The sequence below is a fragment of the Beta vulgaris genome, chromosome 3 (genome assembly GCF_026745355.1).
Source record: "Beta vulgaris subsp. vulgaris cultivar EL10 chromosome 3, EL10.2, whole genome shotgun sequence".
In the NCBI taxonomy this organism is placed as follows: domain Eukaryota; kingdom Viridiplantae; phylum Streptophyta; class Magnoliopsida; order Caryophyllales; family Amaranthaceae; genus Beta; species Beta vulgaris.
The window spans coordinates 27,940,387-27,957,079 of record NC_079204.1 but is presented as its reverse complement, the minus strand read 5'-3'; the positions used below and the strand labels follow the sequence as shown (position 1 = coordinate 27,957,079).

Sequence of the window (16,693 nt, the reverse complement as noted above, 5' to 3'; positions counted from 1 at the left end):
GTTTAAGACCATACAAAGATCTAACTAATTTGCAATCTTTAGTTTCTTGACCTTTGACCACAAACCCTTCAGGTGGATTCATGTACACTTCCTCCTCCAATTCACCATTAAGAAAAGCAGTTTTTACATCCATTTGGTGAATTACTAGACCATGAATCGCAGCTAATGCTATCAATAGTCTAATAGTAGCTATTCTAGCTATTGTGATCAATGAGAGAACCGGATATCCCACTCCAAGGCACGGAAACTACGCTTTCCTATTAGTTTAATTTCGCCCCTCCAGGATCACCGGGTTAACAGGAAATAACTAATGAGATACAATAGAGAGAAACAATCCACTTAGATGATCTTCTAAGTGAATCAACAAGAACTTGTGTTTTGTGTTTGTGAAGAACACTCAAAAGAAGTTTGCAAGGTTTCTCTTAAGCAAAGCAAGAAGACTTTTGAGAGTATAGAAAATTCTGATTTTCTTCTAACCCCTCACTCATAGGAATCCAAAGGTTATACAAGCATAATCAACCTTTCATTGACTAGAGTGGTTAATCACATAACCCCCCATCTTAATCACTCATCAAAGGCCTTTAATCTACTGATTTAAGGACCTTAAAAGTCATTAAAGTGATCAACAAAACATCACAACGGATATAAAACCGTCAAGGTATCCTTTCGCATTCCAAGGCAGAAGACGCGTCGCGAGTCGCGAGGCGCTGGTCACGACCCGCGACGCCTGTCGCGACTCGCGACAGGGCCACTGGTCGCGACTCGCGATGGTTGTCGCGACTCGCGGCCTGTCCTCTGTCTCCCTTGGTTTATCAATGCATTTTTACCACTTGATGAACTCTAATCTTTTGCATACTAGACCTCCTCCTCTTCTAGTACATACCCATATGAGTTTTAAACCCATTACCCTATAAATGTTCCAACAGATTCCTCATAGTAATCCTCACAGCCATCTTGGAGACCAATCCTTCGCCTCCTGCGACGGCGAAAGTCAGCAAAAACACAAACATCATGAAGAAGACACTAAAGAGCATATCCAGTATGTAACGCCCCAACAAATACATAACTTTAAACGTTAGCGAAAGCATACATTAAGCCTGTGGGTTATGGCCCATAAATAAAATAATAGCCTAAAATTGAAAATCAAATATACAATTACTCATCGTAAAATAATACTTGTTTATCCATCATACAAAGTGTCCTAAAACCTCATAGAATCATACATAATCGCCATAACGTAGTATAATAGGGATCCACAATTGTTCTTCCATACCTAAAACATAAAACAAAACGTCATGAGCTGAGGCTCAGTAACATAATACCCTATGTCCCTAACATTGTAATAACATTTCAATTCAATTTGTTAGTAAACATGGAGAAGAGAAACATAAAATCATTCCTTAAACATTAACCATTAAATCATAATCATAAAACATTATCATCATTCATCATCTTGTTCATCATCATACACCTTTTACTTTGGTAACATGGCTAGTACAACATAAGGGACGTCTCCCCATAACATACAGAAAGGCGACCACAACATAGGTGACACTTTCGGTGCCTACGTTATTGACAGCAGGGCGGTCACATCATAGGTGACACTTACGGTGCCCACAGAAAGGCGGTCACAATATATGTGACACTTTCGGTGCCCAATCATTAACCAGAAGGGCCGTCACGATGAAGGTGACACTTGCGTTGCCCACGGGGTACTGCCAAGAACCTTCTTCCACTTGAAATTTATCATGTTTCGTTTATTTGAACATTACATCATCATAACATAATCATCCTCATATTTTCGTAATTTCAAAGTCGTCATACTTCATAAAACATCATATCATTTAATAAACATCATTTAGATAGCCCACATTTCATATCCCGCACACCATAAATAACATATCATAGCTAGATATCGTATAAAGCATCATAAAACATAGTTGGAAAGGGAGTTCGGGTGCTAGCAGTAGACGTTACATGAATTCCCTGCTTAACAACCTTGATAGTCGGGGGAGGCTTGTAATATCCTTTACATTCTTTAATCTATTTAAGAATGATTTTATTAATGAAAGTTTCATTATTTAGCTTTTAAGCCTAAATATGAGTTGGAGCTTATTAGTGACAACGTTCACTATTGTCATAACGGTCCCAACAAAGGTCATTATTAACTTAGTCGTTAATAACTTCTTAAGGTGACTATCAAACAACTAATTAAGTGCAATAACTCCTTAATTATACTTTTTAAAATTATCGAAATACTATATTAATACATAACCTATAACCATTTCAAAGTATAATATTATTATGAGAGTTCATAGTCATTCATCAATTTAATCATCTATTATTAATTAACTAATTTTATTGCTATAATAGAACCATTAACATTATTATAATATTATTTAATCGCATAAAACTAATAAATCAAGCGCACTAGTTATGATACGTGAACTTAAGTATTAGTGAAGTAATAATAACTTATAGTCATATTACAAATAACAAGCTCATTGAATTTTAATTAGTTTTTTGTTAAGTCAAATAACTTAGTCATTAGGAATTGTAGCACAAACATATCTATAGAAGAAAAAATCAAATTAGGTGGTTTACTTAAACTAACTAAGTCAGTCTTTTAACAAAAACATAAATCCAATTCATCTTTTAGCCTAACAACATAACAATTTAGATTTATAAACACTTTGAGTTTAGTTCAACTTGTATTTTCCTAGGCCCAAACTAGTATAACTAACAAAAAGAATTAAACTTGGGCTTAGATTAAAACATAAAAATCAGAATTTCTTTTCCATTACCCATTAAAAAGTGGGGAGTTCAAGCTACTGTTCCTTAGTAACAGTGCATTGCCATTTCTGCCCTTTACCCTCCCTTTGCCACGTGTTTTCTTTTCTTCCGGTTTTCCTCTAAACCCGCCATTTTTTCTCTCTCTTCTCTCCTCTTCATTTCTGATCTCATTCCTTCCTTTTCTCTCTCCTCTCTTCATTTCCTATCAGCGCCTCCTATATTGCGCTACAAAATCGTCAATTGCATTCACAAAACAAAAACTCCAATTCAATCTCATCTTGAAGGAGCTTAAATTAGTAGAGATTCAACTAGCTCTCCTTCTTCTACAGAAACTGCTCAAGAAACAGATGATATTCAGAAGCCCTTTTGAACAATTGCTACGCTTTTGATTCCCTTGAGTCCCAGCTCGCTTCTTTACAGGTAATTCTACAATTTTTCACCCTTAATTTTCATTTTCTTGGTGTTTTGTCTTTTGGGTTTTCTAGGGTTTGGTGATTTTGCTTATGGATGGTTGTTATTTTTTAATAAAGTCTTAATTTTGGTGTAAATTATTTAGTTATTTGAAGAGTTGTTGCAGATTTTTTTTTTTTAGTGTAGATTAATGTTTCTCTTAACGCACTTCTCCTTCTCTCTAACTCAGCAACTGAACAGTGGTTCTTCCTGAACTTTACTCTAAAATTCAATTGGGTATTTCAATTTTCAGTTTATTTTAATCAATTTTTAGAATATTACCAGTGATTCGATATTTTCAATCATCCAAGTGTTCTTGGAATTCATTGGATCAGGTATTACTCAAATTTATTCCATTTTTCTTTCAATTTTGCTCTAATTTTTCCGTTTTTGCTGTTGTTTGCTATCTTGTGTTGTATTGCTATCTCATGTTTTATTGATGTAAAAAAAATCTGATTTAATTAAACTGATTTGTTTTGTATTGCTGTTTTAGTTTGCTATCTCATTCAATAAAAAAAATCTTATGATGTACTGCTGTTTGCTATCTCGTGTTGTATTGCTATCCAAGTGTTGTATCTCGTGTTTTGGTTGATGTCCATGTTTTGGTAAATTTGAACTCCCTTTATTAGGAATTACCCATGATGCTACAGGTAACTTTTAGTCTTTTTTTTTGGATTTGTTATGATCTTAGATACACCTTGAATCAATTTAATTGAATCAGATTTTTTTTTATGTCTATCATATTTTATAATTTGGGTGAAAATAGATAATCTAATCTTATAGTCAGTAAATGGTAAGCATAAACCATTAGGCTTGAAATGATCAATTTCCTCATTAACAATAGTATCATTATAGCTGTGCATCTCGAGAGAATCATCTTGTTGACTTTAAATTATCTATTCGATTTTAAGTTTGTAGAGCTGTAATATATCATTGATGTCCAAGTGTGTTAAGCATGAATCTTCTTGCTTAACATTGTTGGTTGGGCGTAAGATTAGCTACTTGAACTTTCGCCCTCGACAACTACTACAGTATGGTAGAACTCGATTTCTTTGTCTTTAAAAAGTCTTTGACAGATGGATGATTGAATCCCAAGGAGGGACTTTTCGATAGGAGATTTCGACAGTGGAAAAATGTTACGGAAATCACCTAAAAGTTCAAACTACATGTTCATCATTGACATTCCCTTGATAATACGAGATGACACATGTTCATCAGTAACTTATATGTGATTTCTCCAAAAAGGAGTCAATAGATGAGGAGAGAAAATGGATGGAGTTTGCCAATTTGTTAGAGATGGGCAAAGAATATACGATTTCCACGACATGCTACGTCTACAGGAATGCCAAATTATGAATGACGAAGTGGGTGGGATTCGCTAATTTGTTACAGGTTAGGAGAATTCGCTTCAAAATGGCATGACTAGGAGAATTGTGTGTTTGTTTTTCAGATCTTCTGATTCAATTTTTAGGCCAATAAAGCATTTCTTGCCTGGATTTGAGTTGGGCCTTGAAGAAAGCACATGGCACACATATGTATTCACAACTATACTATGGGTAAGATTAGCTTTTGTTTTGGTAATGTAAAGAGATTTTTTCCCTAGGAAATAAGATGTTTTTATTTTAGTAAACATGATAAATGAGTTTTCTTTTTATATACTTCTAGAGTTTCTCTTCTGCATACTAAAAATGAAAGACATATTAGGTAACCTGCTATTTTAGGGTTTTCGTTGTTCCACTCTTGAGTTTTGAGGTTTCGATGTCATCAATTCGACTACGAATTTGTCGATCTTGTCATAGTCTTGGTTGATTTCGTCAATTGAACACTTTATTTCTTTAGTTAAAATTCAAGGTGGGATGCTAAACTCAGACAATCCCATGTCTCTTGTGGATCTGCTATTGTTTGTTCCCTTGATTTATGTCGCCTTCAACCTTTCTTGCTTTATCCTAACCAGATTCCTTTTGTGTATGGCTTGTATGATCTCTTTACGCATTCATATATGGGGTTGACAATGATGAGATGATGAAATTACCCCCGTTTCAAGATATTGTAGTTTTCTTATTGTGAAAACAATGATGTAGATTGTGATACATTAAGCTTATGACCTTTAGCTCTTTGGTTTGATCATCAATTAGAAGATAGAGCCTATACACTATATAATAATAATGAAAAAAAAAGTATGATTAAGGACCTTAGAGAATTGATTGCATGCTTTTTGCTCATAACTCTCACTAGAAAAGGAGGTTTTTGCTGTTTTAGCAACTAATGAACCAGTAATTAGAAAGCAACAGAACCTGTTCTCGTTGAAGAGAAAGCATTATGTATCTGAACAAGAAAGAGAAGAAGTCACCAAGAAACTAACAGTAACAGGGACCTTCTACCATTAACTATAACCATGCATTGAGTGATGTTTATGTTATTGCGGTGTCTCTAGAATTTTGCTTTATTATTCCCCTCAAATTTTGAATTGTCATCTTGTATCAGATCGGAACCCAACAGGGACCTCGTAGCTTTGACTTTTGAAGTGAAACCAAGTTTAAAGCTTGGAGTGCTTCGGTTTATTTGAGCAAAAAAAGGTTTTCGTCTAGAAAATGAAGTAGGAATAATTTCTTAAAATGAAACAGAGTGCATAAATAAATCAACTCGAACACTATGTTTAAAAAATGAAGGTCAACATCCACTTTTTATGTTTGTACTGCATCGGTTATTTTCTGTGGAGGCATGGTGCTCAGATTCAAGACTCAAAAGATTGATTGTTGACATTGCAGGATAGAAAAAACTTTAGATAGTTTCCCAACTGTATACATGATACATGATAACTAAGGGAGAACGTCTGCTACGTAATAGAAAGGGCTAATAGTAATGGAATGCTATTACATGTGGACTCCTTTTCTTACTAGAATCTTGTTCCACAATTGCTTTGCTTAATTTTATATCATTTTGTTTCTTAGCTGATTTATGCTATTAATTACTTTATGTATTTGGCTTCTAGGGTGAGCAACTGCAGTCCATAAAATGGCTGCCTTATCAGTCTGCCTTCTCGGACATGGTTCATCAGCCTCGACCTCGTAAATTGTTGGTTAAGTCTTATAAGTAGTTTGTATTTTTGTAAGCCTTAAAATTGTAAGCCTTAAATGTTCATTGGTTAGTCTTATAAGTACTTTACCCCTCCACGTTTCCACTGATAAGGCAGCCATAAAATGGCTGCCTTATCAGTCTGCCTTCTCGGACATGGTTCATCAGCCTCGACCTCGTAAATTGCTGGTTAGTCTTATATGTAGTTTGTATTTTTGTAAGCCTTAAAATTGTAAGCCTTAAATGTTCATTGGTTAGTCTTATAAGTACTTTGCCCCTCCACGTTTCCACTGCTTCTTTTCTTTCTCTTTCCTTTCAGTTTCCTTTGAACCCTCCATCTTCATCCTCCTCCTTTCACTTTCTCTCTCTACTAGGTGATATTATCTCTATGGACAGAGAAAAATCCACACCAAATTTCCGCCGCAATACTTGTCTACCTCTTGATGTTATTCTCTCTTCCTAATTCTTTAATTACATGTGACTTAATTAATGGCTTTTGGGGTTTCATTTTCTGAGTTCACCTACCTAGGCTTCAAGTATCTAAATTTTTAGTTTCCGAATATTCAGTTTTGATAATTGGTGGCTGAATTTTTTTATTTCATAAATATATTGGAATGTTCTTGCTTGAATTCATGTATACCATATATGTGTTCATGGATGTGTCCTGGAATTTATTTGTTTAGCTAATTTTGGTGGTTTAGTTGATATTATAGTGATTTATTGGTTGCTTTTCTTTCGAACTTTTGTAGGGTCATTTGTTGCTATTATTTTGGGATGGGTTTGGGTTGTGTGTTACTGTTGTAGTTTTTGTTGCAAATTTGATTATTGTTGATGTGTTGTTGTTGCTGCGTTTTTAACTATGTTGTTGATGGTTGATGTTTTTCATTGGTAAGTTGTCACTAAATACATTGAGAAATTTGATAATAGAACTCTTCCTAATTTTCTATGACAAGGATTACAATTCTCATAATCAGCCAAAATTGAAACAATATATGAATTCAGATTCAATTCCAATGAATCAAAGCTATACCTGGAACAATGTTACCAAACTCCATAATCTAAGGCAAGAATTTTAATTTCCAGTTATTGTGATTAAAACTAGGCTATTCCATTTTCTGGCTTGAATTAATTATTTTAGACCTTTTGTTATTGATTTTATGTACTATTAGTAGTAATCTTGTGGTGTTTTAAAATTGCTTTTTTGCCCTGGCTTTGTATGTGTTGCTTTATCTTCTAAAAATACAATTAATTCGTGACTTTTTTTTTGCAGACATAATTTACAGATTTTTCTCTTCACTTGGATGGAACCTCTTTAGGGTTTTGTGAGAACAAGCTTCCAAGATATCTGATGGCGGACGATGAATACGACGATTTGGAGATGGGGTAAGTTTTAATTTCGAATAATATGGAAGAAACTGATGTACCTCTTTCCATAGATCTATAAGTGAGTCCTATCTGTAGATACGCGCTTCGTTCCGAATTAATTGTCACGTTGATAATGTAATTTGGACCCGATAACTTGACAACTAAATCCAAATCCATACCCATTAAAAAGTGAGGAATGCTTCTACTGTAGCTTTTATATAGCAGATCTTAATGTTTGATTTAGAGTGTCTAAAAGTCATACTTCCAACAGCTCATACATCACATGTTGCTTTGTCTTGTTGAGATAAGATTGGAATTTGGTTACGTTTGAGTCATTAATTGGGTGACGATAATATATAAGTCTCAATTAATGTAAAAGTTTTTGCAATGTGGTTGATAATATGAACCAAATTTTGTTCTTTTCCACTAATGTACTTGTATAGAGAATGTCAATATTAGGAATTGTGTAGTTGCATTCTTTTCCAGCCATGAAGTCATAACAACCACTATGTAAGAAAAATTACATGTTGTGACATTGATTAGCCAAAAATATGGCATTGTGGCAGATTTCCTTAAGTCTCATTGTTTGTTAAAGTAGCCCCCTTAACTTTAAGGGTAGCAATTTGGTCCATTAATTGTATCATTGTAAAATTCACCACTAATTTGACAATTTAGTCAAAATCTCACCGTAGGCCGTGGATCATGACGTGACACATAAGATATTAGAAAAAATATTTTTGTTCAAACATTTTCTATTAATTTAGTTTTTAATACTCCATACGTACAATGTAGTATACTATGCATTAATGTTATGGTAGAATATAATGTGGTCAATGTTATAAGGAAACAAAAAAATTTCTGTGTGTGCTGGGGTGAGAAGAGGGGGGGGGGGGGGGGCTAAAATGATGGTTATTTGCAGGTAAAATGATGGCCTTTGTGAGCTTGTAGCTGTGCTCTCCAAGCTTGACCATAGTAGGAAAGGATCAGAAATGAACTTTTCATCAAATGCACGAGGAATTACGGGGTTTGTTGTAGGGAGAAGTCTAGACTAGCATTCAATTCTAGAATGCAGCCCACGCCTTTTATTCAACCCAATACCAAGCTGGTGTTTGTTTGCTATAGAAGAGGTTGCGAATGTCACGGTGCAACTCATACCAGGACAGGGGCCCTCTTTATATTGTTTATCACCAATACCACAGTAAACCCTGCTCAAACCTTTTACTAGCATCATCATTTCCATTCCTCATCAATGAACTTGGAGATAATGAGCCACAAGACATGATAGGCATACTGACTAAAGCAAGAACACACTATTTCAGCAACCTGGCGCAAAACAAACTCTGTAGTCTAATCTAAGCATCTCTCCGTAGTATAGCAAACATCAATTAAGATCCTGGAAGAGTAGATAAAAACAGCTGGTGGTCAGAGGTAAGGAAACAAGAAACATACCATATTGAAGCACATCAACAGTCAGCACAAAGACCTATTTTAAAAGAATTTGAGCGATTGTATAATGTGTATGAATCAGAATTCAGAACACGATAACTTCTTACCTCATCATATACTAAGAGCAATCCAGCTTCATCACAAGCAGCACACAGTGACTGCAGGAATTCCTTGGTGGCACTAATATTCGGCTTACCTTGAACAGGTTCAACAAAAACAGCAGCCACTTTACCACTCAGTTCAGTTCTCTGGCAGCTTCTGAAATTTCCATATTCAATAAAAGTAACTCCAGGCATGAGTGGCTCGAAAGGCGACCAAATTTTGTTCTTCTCCTTTCGTGTAGTTGGATTTTTTTTATGCAAGAGCAACCTTAAGAGAACACCTTTTCAAGTGACATGTGATCTTTAGGGGAAAGCATAATTCCGTGCTAAGCAGCCGGCAGCCAGCATAATTGCACTCTCTTTATAAAATTAAGTCTTGGCCATTTAGCCCTGAAAGGAAATAATAGACGCCATTATACACTACGTATACCATTATATGCGTGTGCATTTTCGTAAGCAGTTATTGCAAAGTTGACATGCATCTCTATTGTGAACTTGATTTGTGATCTAAACTGATTTGGCACTATTGCAGGATTGATGAGAACATGGAGGAATACTCTTGCAAATGTTGAAGGGGCGCAGAACAGTTGACCAGGTATCTTAGCAGTATATCCTCAAAACAGATGGCTGATGATCAAGATATTCTTTGTATTGATTGTATTTCAGATGTTCTTCCTATTTTTGTTGCGTAAATGTCATTCAAGAACCTTTTTTGCTATTGTATATAATTGAGAAAAATTTATATGAAAAATAAAGTAAATTGCTATTGTAGATTCGGCTCGATCGAACTTCATTTTAGATTGCTTTTTTTTTTCATTTTTTTTTTCCCCTGGTGGAAGAGGAGAGTGGCAGCTAAGTTTAAGTGTTGGATTGAAATAGGTTAATTTTTTTGGGAAAACAATATGTAATATCTCTTGATTGTTGTAAGCATTACTAGATGGTACTTCTAGATGACAGATTCTATTAGCTCTTCTTTTCTCTTGGTTTTCGCCATCACGTTATTCATTATTTGATTTATGAGAATGTAAAATTGATTCAGTGGATAATATACCTACAAGAATTAGAGAAAATATATTTTATTTATGAGCTCGATTTCATTATTTATTTATATCTATTTCAAGTGGGTAAATCATCGATTATGTATGAAAAGCTTTTTTCAACATAGGGGGGGTGAGATGGGATGGATTTTACCCCCTTGAGGGACCGCACTTATCACCGAAGATGTTACGAAGCCTAGCAATGATGCTACTACATCACCCAACCAAGAGACCCTTTGCTTATTATTTTGCTGTAAAGTCTAATGGTACATGTCAACAGTATGGCCCTAATAGTTAATCATCACATAATATGAACTAATCTCTTTTGCTAATAGGCGTAATTGAGTTTTTACAACAGATATAACAATGACTCAAGGACATTTTAGATGATGCGAACAATCCTGCACGTGTTTTGTAACCAAAAAATAGCTTGCACTGACAAGAGTTATATGAATTTATGGTATGCTATCTAATTACTTTATCTTCCTAATTACCAAGTCACATGCTTTGGTTTGCTTAAATCAATTTTGCTAATACTTGCATTTAGTTATTCACCACCATTTTTGCTACCTTAGGGGGCTTGCACTAACAAGGCTTATATGCACATGTGCTATGCGCAATCGCTACATGTTGCAATTATTAAAGAACGAGGGAAATATTACATTAACTAATATAATTAAGATATTCAGTCCAAAATAATAACACTATAAATTTTAGGGAATTCCCATTTGTAACCTTGTAGTTTTTCGGTTTTCCAATGGTGATCCTGTGATTTTCAGATTCCCAAAAATGACCTTGTACTCTTGTTGAATTCTCAATTATGACTTTTTCCGATAAATCTAACTGTTAAACCAATGCATGCAAATTGAGATATTTATTGGTTGCAAATTGAGGCGAATCTGATCATTTTTTTGCAAATCCCGACCACAAATTTGACCCAAAAAGAGCTCAAATGACCCCCCTAAACCTTGACAGAGCCATTTTTTCAAAATAATTTGCGTTTCATAAATTTTTCGCTTTACGTGCATTATTTTGTGAGCAAAAAAAATAGCCCGATCAAGATTTTGGGGGTCAATTTAGCCCTTTATGAGTCAAATTTGAGATCGAAATTTGCAAAAGAATTAGATGCCCCTCAATTTGAATTCCACAAACATTTCGATATGCGTTTATTGAATTAATGATTAGATATAACGGAAATTTAACGGAAAAGGTCACGTTTGGGAACTCAACAAGAATACAAAGTCATGTTTGGGAATTTGAAAAACTACAGGGGTTATCATTGGGAAACCGAAAAATTATAAAGTTACCAATTGAAATTTCCTTAAATTTTAATAGTTAAATTTTGCTACCTTGGGGGACCGTGCGCGCTAGCGCACGGGCCAACAACTAGTTAAAATAAAAGAACCATTACCTCTGCTACTAAGAGCAAGGGCGACAAACATCAAGGCAGGGAGAACAAGCTCTGGCGAGTGTGCAGGTGGCCAGCAGCGACGGCTGCACAACGACAATCTCTGACGGTGTGGTGCGGGTCGTCGGTGGTGTTGTGCGGTACAGCAACGCGCGACGAAGGGGAGTGAGAGAGAAGAGTGCGAGGAAAGAGAGAGAAAGGACGCGAGTAGTGCTGGCGCGGCGGGTGGCCGGCGACGACGGTCGATTCAGGGGGATGGCGCGGGGCGCAAGACTGGTGTCGCGTGAGATAGTGGTGGTGTGAAACCCGTAACTGAGGAGAGAGAAAGAGAGGAAAACGAGGTTTTCTTTTTGGGGTTTCTTTGGGTCACATTTTCCGGCGAATTTGTGACTGAAATTATGTGTTTGAAAGGTGGTTCGTAGGTGGTGGTGAAGTAAGAGATGAGAGGAGAAAGTTTGTTAAATTGTTGTGTTTTGGTGAGGGATTTCATGGCCACTTATAGTGCAATTAGGATCATCAAATCAGTAGTTGGGAAGAAGGAATTGAAGTAAATATTCTTCATTATTATTGACTGAGGAAGGCAATGGATTGGAGGAGGTTCGTATGCTTGCCAAGTGCCCATGGAAGAGTAAGAAAGAAGGCAAAGTTATGGAAGTGGTTGACTATGGAAACTTTTGCTCTTTTTCTTTCTATTTTTGTCACAAAAATTAGAAAAATGTTCTCTTCTCCATCCACTTCATGTGGCTTTGTAAAAGTTTTGTGGAATGTGGATATTTTTGCTTTATTAATAACACTAAAACTAACCTTCTTGTTTAATTCATGAAATCGTAAAATACAAATTATCGTCACTTATATATTAACATTTTTAAGTTGGTAATTTTTATTTTGTAATTCTATAATCATTTATTATATTTTGCTTAGTTAGTGAAACGATAAAGATTAAATATATTTTATCTGCTTATTATAATTAATTATTTACTTAAACACGTTTAAGTTTTCAGGATATTACACAATCACCAAAACCCTAAGCTGAAGGCCAGGCGAGTGTCAAGGAGTGAGAAAAAGCGCAAACGATGCAGCGAAACGAAAGCGCAGTTCCAAGCAGCGAATGCAACAACGGGGGAAGAAGAAGCCTAATCAACTTGTCTCTCTTCATCAATTTTTTGTGCTGTTATTTCTCTGACTGCTACTTAAGTGCCTGTAGATCGATTCCGTTGACCATCAAAGCAAAGAAGAGTGAAAGAAATTGTTGAGAGAGAAAGAAGATTCCACTATTCGCTGGCGTAACAAGACCCCGAAAAATATCACCGATGGATGCTTCGGTTCCGCGATGAGCAGCGAAATTAAGAGAGAGATCCGACGGTGAGCAGCGAATTAAAACTAAGAGAGAGATTCGGCAATTCGACTGACAATGCGGGCGAGGGTGAGGGATTGGCCGAAGAAGGTTTGGTCGCCGACAATAGTGATGTAGTGTTGCCAGCAAGGGTGCGAGCTTGAGTTAGGAAATCGCTGGAGAGAGAATGAATGAGGGTGAGTTTGAGAATGTTTACGATTTTATTTTGCGCGGTTGGAAAATAATGAAGAGGTTCGGCATAGCAAATCTGCATCGGATGCGCACTTACATTTAACGCAAATTGTTCATTTGTGCTCATCTGCGTCGCATTAAAATAATGTTCAACGCAGATAGTTCGTTTGTGCACTAACTTGGGCATTGAGCATCTGCGTCGAATGGCCAATAACGTTCGACGCAAATGGTCTTTTTCATCGCATCTCAAAGACCTTCGACGCAGATAACGCAAAAAAGGGCTGGGATCGAATTATCATCCTTTGCTTTGCGTTCTAACCACCCTGCGACGCAAATTATCCTATGCCTATTTATGTTGCATGTTTAGTGACATCCGATGCAAACCCCCTTTTGTGAGCATTTGCGTCAGATCTTCATAGGTGCGACTCAAATAGGCCGGCGCAAATTATCATTTTTCTACTATTGGAATCTTCCGCTATTCGGTGTTGCATCAGGTATACCTTAGGACATATGTCGTAAACCATCTACGAAATTAAAGAAAAAAAATAGTCTATGTTTTTTTTTTATGAAGTAAAGGCTTTAAAATATATATTATATATATACATATATATAAGATAAAACAATTATTTTAAATTTTACAAATCATTAAGCACGTTCAAAATGTTTTCAACAATTAAATGATTCTATCCTAAAACATTCACAATAGGATTTTGGTTCAACACCATTTGAAACATCTTTTATACCAATTCGAAGTTAACTTAGTGCTCCTAAATACTACCCATTTTAAATTTCTTTTGAAATATATTTGAAAATAAGAACTTTTGGCTTTGATACCAGTTTTGTAACACCCCCAAAATCCATGCACGTCTAAACTATGTTGCATCAATTCTGGGAGTGTTACCTCCGCGGTCAAACACAAGGCTTATTGAAATTAAAATATTATATTACTCATTATGAAAAAAACATTACAGCGGAAATAAAATGATAACTACGGTTCGGGAATCACGATTACCCCTTTTATTTATAACCATTAACTAAATAATTTATAAACAAACTCTAGAAGTTTTAATCAAAACACTTAAAAAGTTTATAAAACAAAGAGTATACATAATCTGCTTGTATGCCCAAACTCATGCAGCATCATCAGCATACATAATCTGCTCCCCGTTAAATATCAATGGTTCATCACAGGCAACAAACAAAAGCAGATAATAAAAAAATCAGTTATGCTGGTTAAAAAATTAAACAGTTAAATAATACGGTTTTTTCCACCAAATACCCCTGACAAAAATATTTATTCACCAAATACCCCAGCTTTTTTTAAAATTCACCAGATACCCGTAACTTTTAAAAAAATTCACCAAAAGTTGACGGACGTTAGTCTCTGTTAGTGTTTATTTACAACTTTGCCCTAAGTCAACCTAATTAGCCCTAACTCAACGTAATTAACCCTAACTAATCCTAACCCTAACCCTCTATCTCCCTGAACCCACCACCCCACCACCAACCCCACGAGTCCCCCTCCCCGCAGCCACCGACACCAACCCCACCCTCTACCCTCCCCCGCAACCACCAACAGCACACACACCCCCTACCCCTCCCCCACAGCCACCTACACCAACCCCACCCCTACCCCTCCCCCGCAGCCACCAACATCAGACCCACCCTTACCCCTCCCCGACAGCCACCAACCGGAACTTAATGGCGTACCTTCGTCAAATCGGCTATAATGTCGGAATTTGCAAGACAACATGGGAGGCTTCTGCTGGCGGAACCCTAACAGCTGGAAACTACAAGTTTATCGGATGTCGTACGCACTGAGTGCTATTGCCCACTTACTCATGCGTCCTGTTAATTCGGGGTGTCGCAAGACAGACTTGACAGGATAGTTAGTCATAACGATAGCAGTATGCGTCTCAAAATAGTGCCTAAGTTTTTTAACACCTACAACTATGGCTAAAATGAGTTTTTCCAATGAGGAATACCTGGTCTCTACGTCTAGCAGAGACTTACTGACGTAATAGATTGGGAGCTGCTGACTTTCTGCTTCTCGTGTCAGGACGGCAGTGACGGACACGTTACTTACCGCAAAATAAAGCTGCAGCGTCTCACCGTCACTTGGCTTGGACAACAACGGTGGTGACACCAAGTATCTTTTGAGTTCTTCCAGCGTTTCTTCATTTTGTTGCGACCAGTCGAAGCCTTTACTCTTTCTCAGGACGTCATAGAATAGATGACATCTTCCGGACGACCTGGATATAAAACGGTTCAGCGCGGCTACACGACCGGTGAATTTCTGCACCTCTTTGACGCTCCTTGGAGATTGAATGTTGATAGGAGCTTTTATTTGGTCCGAGCTAGCTTCAATCCCTCGTTGCGTAACAAAATATCCTAGGAACTTTCCTGCAGACACTCCAAAGGTACATTTAGTGGGATTTAATTTCATGCCATACCTTCGCAGGACGTCGAAAGCCTCCGACAAGTGTTGGACGTGATCACCTGCTTTCTTGGATTTGACGACCATATCGTCTATATATACTTCCATGGTGTCGCCCAATTGGTCTTTGAACATTTGGTTGAATAATCGTTGATAGGTGGCACCTGCATTTTTCAAAGCAAAAGGCATAACCTTATAACAATATATACATTTGTCAGTGACGAACGCGGTCTTTACTTGATCGTCCGGGTGCATCAATATTTGGTTGTATCCAGAGTATGTGTCCATGAACGTCAGGAGCTCGTGGCCTACCGTCGCGTCGACCATTGCGTCTATATGAGGGAGAGGGAACGGATCCTTGGGACACGCTTTGTTCAAGTCTGTGAAGTCGATGCAGACTCTCCACTTTTCGTTCTTCTTGCTTACGACCACGATGTTGGCTAGCCAATCTGGGTATTTTACCTCGCGAATTTTCCCAGTGTCGATCAGCTTTTGAACCTCGTCATTAATGATTTGATTCCTTTCAGGAGCGAATTTGCGTCTTTTTTGCTTTACAGGCTTGTGCTCGGGGTCCACGTTGAGTTTATGTGTTATAACGTCGGGAGTGATTCCTGTCATATCCTCATGGGACCAAGCAAAAACAATCTTGATTACCCTTCAGAAAATCGATTAACTGACCTTGTATTTCTTGTGACAGCATCGCTCCGATTCAAATGACACGATCGGGGATGGATGGATCGAGCATCACTTCATCCATGTCCTGCTCACTGGGCACGTCGGGCGTTGATCCATCCTTTAATTGCTAGATGGCTGCCTTTGGCGGCTTGAGCGACGAGTTGTAGCATTCTCTCGCGGATTTCTGCTCGCCCTTTATTTCTAAAACCCCCCACTTGGTTGGGAATTTCAGCGTCTGATGATAAGTCGACGGGACGGCCTTCATCTTATGTATCCACGGGGTGCCAATGATGAAGTTGTATGCTGACGGGTAATCCACGACGTTGAATCTGGTTGGCAAGTTGACACCTTTGGCTAATGTTGGCAACGTGATCTCTCCGA

General features: G+C 37.1%; 1 long non-coding RNA gene across 1 annotated transcript; it reads left to right on the top strand.

Moving 5' to 3' along the window:
• The first annotated feature begins 4,023 nt into the window (after positions 1-4,023).
• On the top strand, positions 4,024-9,809 carry LOC125495869 (uncharacterized). Its single transcript, XR_007272271.2, has 5 exons — positions 4,024-4,635; positions 4,725-4,799; positions 6,236-6,322; positions 7,589-7,701; positions 9,763-9,809. It is a non-coding gene; the product is annotated as an uncharacterized LOC125495869 (long non-coding RNA).
• Positions 9,810-16,693: the final 6,884 nt, after the last annotated feature.